General features: G+C 42.9%; 1 non-coding gene across 1 annotated transcript; it reads right to left on the bottom strand.

Moving 5' to 3' along the window:
* Positions 1 to 1,148: 1,148 nt before the first annotated feature.
* LOC131810643 (U6 spliceosomal RNA) lies at positions 1,149 to 1,252 on the bottom strand. Its single transcript, XR_009345642.1, has one exon. It is a non-coding gene; the product is annotated as a U6 spliceosomal RNA (small nuclear RNA).
* Between the last annotated feature and the right edge of the window lie 12,377 nt (positions 1,253 to 13,629).

Genomic DNA, 13,629 nt, shown 5'->3' on the forward strand with positions numbered 1-13,629 from the left:
TTTGAAGGTAAGTTAGACATTAAATGACTCACTTCAATCCAACTCAACAATCATTAGTTGGGTGTCTACTCTGTGAAATGGCTTAACAACACAGTGGTGAATAAAATATAGTCCTCGCTCTGGAGGAGACCAAGAATTAAAAAAAGAACCACCCAATTACAATGTTATAGGAGATGTTGAAGGGGGAAATTATCTAGGGAGTTTGAGAGGAGAGAATCTTTCCCTGGGACTAAACAACTGGTCAACATGTGCTCTATAGTCAAGACATTGAAGGGCTTTCCAAGTGAAGAAAACAGCCAGAACAGAGGTAGGAAGGAATAAAAATGAAGATATCTTGGGAGGTGTTGTCAGAGGTCTGGTAGGTGAGAGCACAGCACGGATCATGGGTAGTGGGTTCTGGACCTTGTGGATCATATTTACAAGACAAGGTTTATTCTGGAAACATTTGGATTTGCCAAAGTGTTTTAAGGGGTAGAATCACACAATTCAACTTCTAAATAGAAGTTGAATTTTGGACTGCATTCCACATTCTGGAGGAGACAGAGAGCTCTGGAGGAGACAGAGAGGCTGGGGCAATCTGGGCAGGGCAGCAGAGTGAGCAAAACTTGAATTAAATGAATTACTGCTGAGGTACTAATGGTAAATAACATTTTAAGACAAGTACCCTCTGAGTGAGCTGTTTGCTCTTGAAAAGGTTCTCCACACTGGAGACTACTGGAGTCACTGTGTGACTGCTACAATAGATTTACCAGCTTCTAGGAGTGCACTTTTGGTTGTCTGTTATTTATTCTCCCCACTCCCACAGCTGGTTCTTGCTAGCTGGCCTGCCCTGAAAATGAAATGCAGTTCTGTGATCTGGAGGAGAATTCACAGGCTCCAGAGGACCAGTTGCTCTGTGATTTTTAACAACTGACCAGCATGAGCTCTTTCCCTTTACCTTGAAGAGTTCCTCCTCATGTCAAAGCCATTACAAAGGAACATTACCTGGCAGGTCTCAAACCACACTGAGTTTTGAGAACAGAGCCAGCAACTTGTCTTTTCCACAAATGGTATTTGGTTTTAGGATCAAGATTTACAAGCCCAATTGCTTTTGTTACGTGGATTCTTTTTTTTTTTTTTTTTTAAATATGGAAATGCTTAAAAAAAAAGGAAACATGGAACACTTTACAAATTTGTGTGTCATGGTTGTGCAGTGGTCCTGCTGATCTCTGTATTGTTCCAATTTTAATATATGTGCTGCTGAAGTGAGCACTGGATTCTTTTTACCAAAGTCCTAGTGTTACATTTTCTCAGCTATAAAAAATTTTTTTTTGTTGTTTTTGGGTCAATAAATGTGCTAGAAAGTTGTTGAGTTGAAACAAAAAAGTAATTAAAATTGTTCTCTTTTTCCATTCTTTCTTACCTAACCCTTCCTCATAAACCCAACAAACATACTCTCTGCAAATAAACTCTGTGTTTAGAGAATAACAGAAATGACATATCATATGGTCTGATTTTGCCTGGATTGTGTCATATTGACATATGAGGAGGAATGTTGGATCAAAAATAAAAACACCTGGTTTATGTTCCTTTCAATGGCATTAACTAGATGTGTAACCTGGGGTAGTGTACTTCACTTTTCCCAGCCTTAACTGCTATAGTATGAGGGAGATAAATATGAGAGATAAGTTATATTATATTTCTATAATTCTTTCTTTTATTTTTAATTTTAAAAATTTTAAAAAAGATTTTATTTACCTTATTTGACACAGAGAGAGAGAGCACAAGTAAGCAGAGTGGCAGGCAGAGGAAGAGAGAGAAGCAGGCTCTCTACTGAGCAGGGAGACTGATGCAGGGCTCCATCCCAGGACCCTGGAATCATGACCTGACCTGAAGGCAGCTGCTTAACCAACTGAGCCACCCAGGTGTCCCCTATAATTCTTTCTATTTCTAAGAATTGGGGATTCTATAAGCTACATAGGAGTGATGACATATTTTTTCTTATGAGTAGGAACATCTTGGGTGCTGCTTTGGAAAAGTTGATTCACCTGTGGGAGGCACATTTGTTGATTGCTCTTTGGTATTTATTTTTCATTTCTACGCACATATATATTCCCCTTCAGGGATATGTTTTACTTTGCTTAGCTATGCAGCCAGCATAGAATGGACACCATTTCTGGCTCCAGAGGTGGATCTTGACAGGCTTAAGCCAACAAGTGTGTACCATTTCCTGCGTGAGGTTGTTCTAGGATGGGCAACTAGCCAAATTCAGGCCACTGAGAAGTGCAAAAATTCTTTTCAGTGGGGGCTCCCAGGAAGTAGCTTCCTTTTTCTTTTTTGAGAGGTGGTGAAGAGCTTCCCCTCTGCTGGGGTTGTGGGAGAAGCGAGATCTCGAATAACTGCTACCGTGAGGGAAGTTGAGCAGAGCCCAGAGAATCCCAAAGGAGCCAGAGTCCGGTTACTATATGAAGTTTTGGGTCAAACCAGGCCTGCAACAGCATTTGATCTTTTAAAAAACTTGTAAGCTGGGGCGCCTGGGTGGCTCAGTGGGTTAAAACCTCTGTCTTCGGCTCAGGTCATGATCCCAGGGTTCTGGGATCAAGCCCCACATTGGGCTCTCTGCTCAGCAGGGAGCCTGCTTCCTCCTCTCTCTCTCTGCTTGCCTCTCTGTCTACTTGTGATTTCTGTCTGTCAAATAAATGAATAAAATCTTAAAAAAAAAAACTTGTGAGCCAATGAAATCATGAAGTTTAAGACAATTTAGTTCAGTTTCTCTATTGCTATCAACTCAAAGATTCATAACTTTTTTCCTTAAGGTTACATGAAGTATATTTATGATTACTAATTTTTTACCCCCAAAATAAAGAAAAAAATGCTTATTTCTGCATTTTTTAAATAGGCGACTCATAAATCATCAAATGCAAAATGTTGAAAACAACAGAAATTTTAGAGTCAATGTGAGGTACACAGAAATAGCTTTATAAATGTTTACTGAATGAATGAATTTTAGAATAAATTAGAGGAATAATAGTATTTCCTGGGTGCAAGGGAAAGAGTAGGTAGGAAAGTAGTTATTTAGAATGTTTTTGGGGGAAAGGTATGGGATGGTCATAAAGTCTAAACTGCTGGAATTTTCCTTTTTCTTCTCTCTTGAGATATTGCTTAATGTATTTTTTTTCCCTTTCATTTAAGTATTCAGGGAGAAAGAAGGACCTAAGGTTGGACCTAGGGAGCAGCATGGGCCGCAGGGGACACCAGGCCAAGGGCCCCCATGGCTGTGCTAGCTTGCGGGAGAGGGAAAGAGATGCCTGTGGTTTTCCCAGATGAGACAGAGAATAGTAGTTCCAAAGAACTGCTGGTTTATATTTTAACTCTTGCCAAGTTGTGAAAATAGTGAAGGATGCTTAGACTATTTAGCATTCAAATTGCTATCTGGTTAATCATATTTAGAAGACTGGATTCCTGGATATCTTCTTCACTCCCTATCTACTGACTTTTGAAACATGCTATTTCCCGGGAGCATCGGTGGCGCCGTGGGTTAACTCCTGATTTTAGCTCAGGTCAGGATCTCAGGGTCGTGAGATCCAGCCCCTCTGTGCTGGGGGAAGAGCCTGCTTAAGATTCTCTGTCTCCCTTTGCTCCTCCCCTTCTTTAAAATAATAAATAAATCTTAAAAAAACCCAAACAAACCCATAATGCAAACCGGTAACACTGGCAATCACCCATGAACCTTTAAATTACACTGATTAATAACGTTGGAAGCTTCCTCAAGAAATAAACAATGGCACCAGCAAAACAAACAAACAAACAAACAAACAAAACAAACAAACAAAAAAACCCCCAAAATTTTTGTTTCAATTCAATCTACTGATTAATTTAACAGGTGTTTTATGAACACTTCAACAGGTGTCTAGTTAGCAGGGAAGACTGATTAATAAGTACCAATCACAAAGTTGGTGAGTATTACAGGAGAGGAAATGTGGGGATTTTAACAGAGCAAGGGATCTAACCTAGAGGAGGGTAAGGAACGCCTCTTCAAGGAAATGATATTGAAGGAGAGGTCTGAAGAATGAGCAGGTGCCACTCAGATGAAGATGGGGAGAGGAAGGAGAAGAGTGTTCCCATACAACGAGCCAGTGGCTGCGGGGATGGAGGCACCTGTGAGGACCCATGACAAGTTCAGAATGGATGCAGGGAAGAGGCACAGGGAGAGAAAGCCACGAAGAAGACCAGATTTTGTGAGTCTCTATGGGCCAGGTGAAGGAGTTTGGGCTTTAATTAAAAGGGAATGGGAGGCTGCTGTACGGTTTAAGTAGGAGAGCAACAGGGTCAGATTAGCATTGAACCGGGACCACATCTGGCACAGGGGCATGAGGTCCCCTCCCTCCAGTTCTGTTCGATTTTGTGTCTACACTATTGCCTCCACGTCCCCACGAAAGTGCTGCCTTTTTCCTTTTAAAACACTGGAAACAAGGATGAAATGGGTACTGTTTCCAGAACTGGTTACATCACTGCTTTTGTAGCAATTTGTTTTTCCCAGTAAATCAGAGCTTCTCTCTCTTGATTATAGTTTGGATTTTCAGTAGCTCTGACTTCTTGTAAAGCAGCACTGATTTTCAGCTCTTAAATATCAAGATGGGAGCCAGCATGCAGGCATGGGTTCTATAGTCTTGTCTGGGGCTGGCCTGTACTTGGCAAGCAGCTGCTGCTGAGGCTTACACTGTGGCTTGTTTTCGGAGTGTTCTTTTGTGCAGCCAGAACATCGTTCCACGTAGCTCTTTTCCCAGCGAAGTGAAGCTGCCGACCTGCAGGTACCGCCCTGTCCTCCCTCCTTCAGTGGCTATCCTCTTGGGAATCAAAATTAGCCTCCAAAGATATGAATCAGTCTTCAGTCCTTTCCTGCACCTGTTGTGTCCTCCCCAGGGCAAGTGCATTACTTTGCTTGCTTGCTTTTACTTTAAAACGTTAAGCCTTCTTTCTTGGTCTGTTTGTAAATGCACATGTGGAGCCTCTTATTGCTTCTAGAGCTTTGGATACAGTGAGTGCTGAATACCACCAGTAGAATGACTGATAGAGGAAAGACAGGATGTTCTGAGTCTGGACTGGAGAGTTATTAGAATCAGTGGTTTGCTAAGAAGAGCTGGCAGCTGAGTAGAAAGATGTGAACATTCGTGTTTGGTAATTTGAAGAGCTCCTGAATGATTGGTAATCAGAGTCACTGCTCTGAAGTCTACTCAGGGCCCAACTTGTTGACTGATAAGGATGCACTTCTCCATAGGGAAGGGCACCACTCAACAGAGAAGGCTTTTACAGGTTCTTTACTGGACACTTCCTCCCCTGGATCTCCAATATTGTGGAAAGGTTCAAATGAGATGATCAATATAAAATGCTTAGAGGAATGCCACGTACGGTGAGCAAACGAGCACATGCTATTCTTACTATAGATGTTGCAGTCTCTGTACAGAGCTGCCTCACTCTGTAGGTGGAGCTGTGATCACTCTTCCTGAAAGCCCGCAATCCTTTCACTTACTTGCTGGGCCACTGAGTTATGCAACAACTGTGTATTGAGTGTTTAAAAGTACCAGCTACTAATTCTACCCAGTTGAAACGGGTGCATAAAGTGTGCTTTATTTTCTGAGATTTTGGTTTTCTTTGGAGGCATGTCACACATTCAAAAAAATAGTTACTGAGCATTAATGGTGTGGTCTCTTGCTTTCCCTTGTGGATTGAGAGCAAGGGGAGTTGATATTGATGGAGTAACATGGGTTTTTCTGCTTTATCTTGAGAAACCATCACTCACCACGTCTCTGTTTCTTTCCATTCCTTACTTGATTTTTCTCTATAGCACATTTCACTATCAGACATACTCTATATTTTGAATTTTATTAATTTAGTTGTTCATTTTCTGCTTCCCTACACTGTAGTATGAGCTCCACAGGGAATAGTTTCTGTCCATTTTCTTCCATTCTGTATTCCCAACTCTGAACAGTGCCTGACACATGTGTCCTACAACTGTTTATTGAGTGAAATCTGCTCCACTTTGAAAGCTCTGTCTCATACTCTGTTTTTGTCAGCAGCTATTCAGCTTTGCAGAAATTCTTCATCTTAGTGATAACAAGAGTATATTTTAAATAATAAAGAAAGGTACATAAGATTGTATGTTAAATATCACTACGTTAATTAATAACTTCCAACAACTTAATTGATCAGATAGACACACAATATCATGTGAACATGATAGGTGCCCTTGAGAATATTGCACAAAGAATCTGGAATTGTTGATTGGTCCTCAAGAAAAGGAGACTTGAATTCTCCAGCAAGGTGGAGTGTGCACATGTGTATACTTGTGTATGTGTGTTGCTGTGTATGTGTGAGGGTGCACACATAAAGTATAATGATACTGATTTATAGAGGGAGATGGAGATACCTTCACAACTTCTCTGGAAGAGTAATTTTTATCAATGGGAAAAGACTTTTTGAACAGGTTATTTAAGCTGCCATTCAAATGTTTTCTGACATTGCCCATGTTATAGCTTCTATCAAGTTATTTGATGCAACTACCATTCATGGGTGATTTGCTAAGAAAATGGAGAAGGCAAGATCACATTTAGTCTGATGAAGAGATGCAGCAAGTGTGGAAAGAGAATCCTCCCTTATATTTGGGAGAATAATAGGATCAATGCAAGAGACTGGGAGGGTAGCATCCAGAGGTTGGAGAGGGCAGTGGGGGAGGGCATTCATTGTTAGTGTGGTGGCCTCACTGGCAAGACAGGGCAACCTCAGCAGGGGCTGGTGAATGGCATAGGAAATGACTCAGCCACTTCAGTAGGAGGAAAGCTTGGGCTTGAATCCTGCAGTCCTCTTAGTGGTGGCTTGGAGCCCTGAAAGCCAGAGTCTTCTTGCTTTAATAACCATACCTAATACTTAGTATAATACTTACCATGTGCTAAGTGTTTGTTCAGGCCTTTTGCATGCATAACACCTAGGTTAAACTGTTTGTCCTGCATGCCCTAAAAAGTGGCAGATATAGGAGCTGAATCCAGGTAAACATCCAAGTCAGTGTGCATCACTGCTGTGCCATATGGCTTTTCTCACAGGCCTTGATACCAGTTAGTTTTCCTTGTTCAAGATGTATAGATCACATAGGTGAGCCCCTCACCAGCTTATTTTGAAGTATATACCATTATTAATTGGTAGGGTAAGAGAATGAGATTGCTTTAGATAACTACTTGCGAAGTGATCTGAGCAAACACCCTTACCCATGCCAGATTCAGAAGTTACTCCAGACCTGTTTACTTGAATGAAGAAGGAAAGAATTTTGCTTATAATCGTTTGAGGACATCATCGTTGAGTGCTGTGCACTTGGGCAACTCATTCTAATGACAAAAGCCAGAGACCACTTATAGCCATAAGCTGAACTGCTTAACACAGGCCGAGAAAATGAAATATTTCATATCGCAGCCAGGAAAATGAGGTTTCTTTGAAAAACAAAGCAAAACATAACGATGTTTTATTGAGCACCAAAAAAGTCCAGACCCCTCTTATATTCTTCTCCTCCTCAGCAAATCTAGGCTCTGTTGAAGCTCCTCTGATTGGTTAATCTTAGTACATTAATAGTTCCTAATGAACCACCTCTCCTCTGCTTCTGTCTTCAGAGAACTTATGTTCCATTGAGGGATAAAAAAAGAGCCTTTTACATACTCTCCCTGATTCTCAGAGCTTTCTGGCACTGATTCCTCTCCTTTTTGCTAGAGAAAATAAGATGCAAATGTAGGAGCTGGTCCATGAGGCTTGGAAAAGTGGGGTGCTTTCTGAAAGTTAAGCCAGCAGTCAAAAGCCACCCATCAGAAGATGAACGAAAGAGGAGCTAGATACCTGCTTGATGGTTGTAGCACTTCAATCCATGCAGCCCTAGCCCCTCCCTCTTCCCTGTGGCCAGGTCTCCCATCCACCCCTGAGGATAGTTCTATCTCTTGGCCCTCTTTGGGCCACATCTCCCCTTTCTGCACTGGGCTCCATCAGGAAGGCAACTGTAGTGTGTCTGTTTGAAAGTCAGGAAAAAAAAAAAACCCACGTAGTCAAATAAAAGAGATTTAGAGTGCATCAGGGTAATGATTCCAGGAATTTATTTGTGTAGCTCTTAGTATAGAAAACAGACCTGAGTACAAATAGAAGGAGGATTAAAGAAAGTGTCATTAAAATTGGTTCTTAAAAAGATGTCTGAAAACAAAGACAGATTTGTGGTGAGATAAATAACTGTCCTGGATTCATCAACAAAATGAATTGTTGAATCCACAGAATGTTATTTACTGTTTCAGGGGCAACCATTGGGTTCCAGCTGATTTCTTGCCTTCAGTTGGCCTTGCTATTTTCCACTGAGGGACATCTGAGTCCAAGCAAAGCTAATGAATGAACTGATTGGTGTTCCTGCTGTCCTTGGGAGTGGACATACTGGTGGGAAGGGGGAAGTGGGGAGAGTCTCATGAACACTTCATTTGCTCTAAGAATACCAACTCAAATGCAGTTTCTAATATAAACAGGATTGCTTTAGGACAAGTTAGAAAGAATCAGTGTGCATATGTGTGTGTGTGTGTGTTTGTGTGAATAGGGAGCATAGTCTCTGTCTCTCTGACACACACACACACACACACACACACACACACACACACGTTGCTGCTTTGTATAATTTTAAATCTTCAGTCTGAGAATAGAAACCATTTATCAGGATTTGTTGATTCATGTTGCTGGTGATAATATGGTAATAGGCCAGTAGGGGAAAAGCTTCTAAGTGCGTGGGAAATCAGCCTTTTTCTTTGGCAGATGTCCCTTCCTTCCACAGTTTGATTTTGAAAAGCCTGGAGTTTGTTGAGAGAAGAACTAATCTTTAAAGTCTCTCCAAGTGCTCCGTGATACGGTATTGTCAGTAATCCTCTCAGCGCCGCTAAGCTTCTACTGAGACAGTGAAGAAACGAGGTGAATCCCAATCCAGTGAGGCCTTGTGGCGTAGTGTCTCAGAAAACAGCTAAGGACTCAAATAATCCTGCTCTTTTTATTTTAGGAAACTCTGCGTACTAATACAAGTAAAAAAAGAGTTTCATACTCTTTGAACATAAAACAGAAAACAAAGAATAAAGCCAGAGTCATTTCTAATCCAGCCAGTGAATGGACATATCAGGACCCTATTGTGGCTGCTCCCACCTTGGCAGGGTGCTGACCTGGTGTGATGTATGCTGGGTCAGAGAGGAGGGACAGGCCGCTGGAAGGAACTGGAATCTGCTCATGGAGAAAGAGAAGGCTTCACAGAGTGAACATGAAGCTTCTTCCAGTCCTCTCTGTGCTGATCCAGTTGTAGAAAATGTTGCTGGGTAATTTTGAATGTAACATCTGGGAATGAGTCCCTTCGAGGTGGGGCCCACGGAAGACAGCTTTTGGAAGGGAGAAGGCAGGAAGGATTGGGTTTGGTCAAGGTGTGAGGAGAGGGTGGGTAGCCAGTAAAGTGTTAAGATGTCACAGTCTTGGGGGTGTGGTGACGGATAATCAAGCAGGGATTTCTTCCTATGACCTCTATTCATTGCTTCGGACTTTTATGCCAAGAAACTCGGTTGCTGCCCTCTGTTCTGGGACCTGCAGTCACCGAGGCTACTTTCCTCTGGCCCTGCCCAGTTCACACAGACACTAAGGAAAAGGGAGAAAGTGGACACCAGGAGGAGACTGAAAGGTGGAAATCTCAGTTTGGAGACTTTCTTTTCCACCTCTGTGACTTGGTGGGCCACTTACAATGAGGGTACATATCTCAGGGATTGTACAATCTGCTAGAGAATCAGGAGCCTCCCAAGAGGCTGCTCTGAACACTGAGTGCATCCCCTTGCTTAATTAGGCTCCTCCCCTCTTCCTCCAACCATCTCAGTGATGGCCTAGTTTGTTTCCCGGCCTCCATCTTCCTCTCCCGATTCAGAGTTCATTCTGATTACAGCCACCAGCTTTCCCATCCTAGAAGGAGCCTGGATCATGTCATCCTCGAGCCCCAGACTTCATGGCGGCTCTTGAGGGCTCACCAAATGATGTTTATGCCATTAGTCTGCTACTCGTTGTCTGTCCTGCTCTGGGGTTCAGGAGGCTGACTTCAGCAGATTGCCTCCGTCACACTTGCTTGCTGTCTGGCTTTTTGTTGGGTCTGGCTGTTGGCTGACGCCGGCAGGATATTGTAGGGGGTTGGGATGCGTGGATATTTATCCCCCCACCCCACCTCTCTCTTCCTGCGTTTGCTTGATTGTGGCAGAGACCGAGTCCCGTTCCTCTGCGTAGGCCACAACTCGTGTCAAATCACTGCACTTTTATAGTGTTGTGGTAAATCCACTCGCTTCCCCTTGCCCTTTTGGAACCATGGGTGGAAATAGTTGTCTGATGTTACGAGGTTCTGCAAGCATTATCATCTCGAGGTGGGTACTTTACCTTGTCCACTCCTCTTAAGTAGGACCTTTCTTGAGACTTTTCCTGTCCTCTTTCGGGCGTGTCATCGCTTTCTTGCTGCAGTCCTGTCTGTGTCCTGTCCTCTCCGGCTCAGGCAAAGAGAGGTATGTGCTCTACCTCTTGCCCGACATAAAACTCTTTCCTCTCTGTGCTCTTGCGATTTAGTTTTCTTCACCAAGCACCAACGACTCTCAGGTTTGGAGGGTCCTATGTAGTGCCTTGCAAGGTGAGTGTCAGACACTCCAGTCCTGTCTGTACATCTGCAGTTGTCTTATCTGGTTTAAATATTACTGGCGGCAGGAATTCCTTGCCTCCTAAGGCGACAGTATTCACTCAGTTTATCCAGTGAACAATTTTACTGTCTACCGTGTACCAAGTGCTGTGCATGGTCTTACCCCTCAAGAGGCTCATAACAATGAGAAATAAACGTGTGAATAAACAGTCATGGTATAGGATGCATGTTACTATAGCTCTCACTATAAAGCTGTGAGAGCATGGACAAGTGATCACCCAGTCCTGTTTTGTGCACCCGGGAAAATCTTCATCAGCAAGGCAATGCTTGAGATTGTGGAGGGTGAAAAGAAACTCTTCAAGCAAACAAGGGTGGGTAGAACATGCCAGAGGAAAGAACAAGATGGGAGACTGTACGGGTATTTAAGGGAGTTTTGTGTGCTTGGGCAATGACAGTTGGGTATGGCTGGTGTGTCAGAGAGTGGCAGAAGAGTTCTTTCTCACCTGCATTCAAAATCTACCAGCATAGGGCACCTGGGTGGCTCAGTCATTAAGCCTCTGTCTTCGGCTCAGGTCATGATCTCAGGGTCCTGGGATCGAGCCCTGCCTTGGGCTCTCTGCTCAGCGAGGAGTCTGCTTCTCCCTCTCTCTCTGCCTGCCTCTCTGCCTATTTGTAATCTCTGTCTGTCAAATAAATAAGTAAAATATTAAAAAAAAAATTTACCAGCACAAGTGGTGCCTGGGAGGCTCAGGTGTTTGAGCATCTGCATTGATTTTTTAAAAATTTTTTATAAACATATATTTTTATCCCCAGGGGTACAGGTCCATGAATCGCCAGGTCCACACACCCCACAGCACTCACCAAAGCACACCCCCCCACAATGTCCATAACCCCACCCCCCTTCTCCCAACCCCCCTCCCCCCAGCAACCCTCAGTTTGTTTTGTGTGATTAAGAGTCACTTATGGTTTGTCTCCCTCCCAATCCCATCTTGTTTCATTGATTCTTCTCCTACCCACTTAAGCCCCCATGTTGCATCACCACTTCCTTATATCAGGGAGATCATATGATAGTTGTTTTTCTCCGCTTGACTTATTTCACTAAGCATGATACGCTCTAGTTCCATCCATGTTGTCGCAAATGGCAAGATTTCATTTATTTTGATGGCTGCATGGTATTCCATTGTGTATATATACCACATCTTCTTTATCCATTCATCTGTTGAGGAGAACACAGGCAGCAACCTCTTCGACCTCAGCCGCAGCAACATCTTCCTAGGAACATCACCAAAAGCAAGGGAAGCAAGGGCAAAAATGAAGTATTGGGATTTCATCAAGATCAAAAGCTTTTGCACAGCAAAGGAAACAGTTAACAAAATCAAAAGACAACTGATAGAATAGGAGAAGATATTTGCAAACGACATATCAGATAAAGGTCTAGTGTCCAAAATCTATAAAGAACTTAGCAAATTCAACACCCAAAGAACAAATAATCCAATCAAGAAATGGGCAGAGGACATGAACAGACATTTCTGCAAAGAAGACATCCAGATGGCCAACAGACACGTGAAAAAGTGCTCCATATCACTCGGCATCAGGGAAATACAAATCAAAACCACAATGAGATATCCCCTCACACCAGTCAGAATGGCTAAAATCAACAAGTCAGGAAATGACAGATGCTGGTAAGGATGTGGAGAAAGGGGAACCCTCCTACACTGTTAGTGGGAATGCAAGCTTTGTGCAACCACTCTGGAAAACAGCATGGAGGTTCCTCAAAATGTTGAAAATAGAACTGCCCTATGACCCAGCAATTTCACTATTGGGTATTTACCCTAAAGATACAAACGTAGTGATCCGAAGGGGCACGTGCACCCGAATGTTTATAGCAGCAATGTCCACAATAGCCAAACTATGGTGTTTGAGCATCTGACTCTTCGTTTTGTCCCAGGTTTGGTTGTGGCATTGGGGGTGTGGGATCAAGCTTCACGCTGAGCTCCGTGCTCAGAGCAGAGTCTGCTTGTTCCTCTGTGCTTCCTTCTCTGTCCCGGCCCCTTCCCTCCCCCTCTGCCTTTCCCCCTGCGCAGTGTCTGTGCTCTTTCTCTCAAATGAATACATAAAATCTTTAACCCCCTCCCCCAAATCTACCAGTACCATACTTAAACAGAACAAGTCTAATTCATCTTCCACCTAAATACATTTGTATTTCTTAAAGGAGCTACTCTTTAGTTACTTCCTAGCAGTTTTGGATTATTGTCCCTATTTTAGAGATGAGGAAACTGAGGCTCACAGAAAGTTAGGGCTGAGGACACACACAGCAACTGATGGAGTTAGGATTACAACCCAGCTGTCTGATCCCAGAGCCTGAGCGTGCAGCTGCTGTGCCATTCTACTGTACTCCTTCCATACTGATCCAAGCTTCTATGTTGTGGTGGTGGTTACCTTCAGGTCACTCTCTAGTTTGTCAGTATTCGGTGGAAGAATGTCCAGAACTGATAATGTTCTAGCATCAAAGATGTTGTTTGGTCAGGGCAGTTTCAAGTGGTATTAGTGCCTCCATTGTTCCACACTGTTCTCATAATGATGGAGACAGAGACTACATGGCCTCCAAGTAGTCACATCTTACAGGTAAGTGATGATCAGTCCACAGTAAATCAGCATCACCAAGTCAACTATTCCCCAGCTTTGTCTACCTAAATTCTTCCAGGTATCTGTTTAAATGTTACTTCTTGACCTCCTAAACTAGTTTGGGTCCCCCTGATGTATGTTCTCTGAGTGCCCCCTCCTTTCCCACATGTGAGGCTTATCACCATGCATGGTAAATATTTATTTATTAGTTTCCAGGCTATTAGTCTCTGTTTTGCCTTGATTATTATTTTAAAGATTTTAAAAATTTATTTGTCAGAGAGAGAGTGAGAGAGAGAGAGAGAGAACACACACGCAGAGGGAAA

Source organism: Mustela lutreola, chromosome 10 (genome assembly GCF_030435805.1).
Source record: "Mustela lutreola isolate mMusLut2 chromosome 10, mMusLut2.pri, whole genome shotgun sequence".
Classification (NCBI taxonomy): Eukaryota; Metazoa; Chordata; class Mammalia; order Carnivora; family Mustelidae; genus Mustela; species Mustela lutreola.